Below are 674 nucleotides of genomic sequence, written 5' to 3'. Positions count from 1 at the left end.
AGATCAGCAGCCACTCGCCATCTCTCGCAGATGGGCTGGATCACAGCTCTTTGCTGGGCTTTGCAGAGGTCCTGGTGATGGACACTGGGACGAATCGCCCCCTAACTCCCATGGGACAAGACAAGATGGGAACAGCCCAACAGGGAGCCTGGCAGAGGGGCGCAGAGCTCCGGTATCCAGCGAACAGAACCCCCAGTTAACCCCAGTTTGTTCAGGCAGCATCAAGACCGGTACCTGAGGTGCAACTCAGGCTCTCAGAGACGACACAGAAACCCACCAGTGGCCTGATGGGACTCCACCACTACAGCCCATTTCTGCAAGGGCCAGCTCCAAACACAGCCGTAATTTATTCCTTTTAACTCAACTGCTGATCATTAGCATGAGCTTGTCTTAAAACTGATCTCACAAGAGGCCTTTTGTCAAATCTACGCTGGCATTTGTGGGTTTGAGATTAAGCAGGCGCTTACCAACTTGATACCCCGGCTGCCTCTAAAGCATAAATTAACATGTTAATGGCGCTCAGCTCTACTGGAGGCCCCTTCTCCAGAAGCTCATTATATTTCACCTCCCCAAAAGTCCGTTTCCCTGCTTGGGTGAGCGGGAGCTGGATTTTAGGACAAGCTGCAGCTTTCCCTATCAAAGGGAAGCAGCTTTGGCCTCCTAAATCATTCCTG

Source organism: Buceros rhinoceros, unplaced genomic scaffold, assembly GCF_000710305.1.
Source record: "Buceros rhinoceros silvestris isolate BGI_N320 unplaced genomic scaffold, ASM71030v1 scaffold42830, whole genome shotgun sequence".
NCBI classification, from domain to species: Eukaryota; Metazoa; Chordata; class Aves; order Bucerotiformes; family Bucerotidae; genus Buceros; species Buceros rhinoceros.
Note: the sequence above shows the minus strand (reverse complement) of the source record.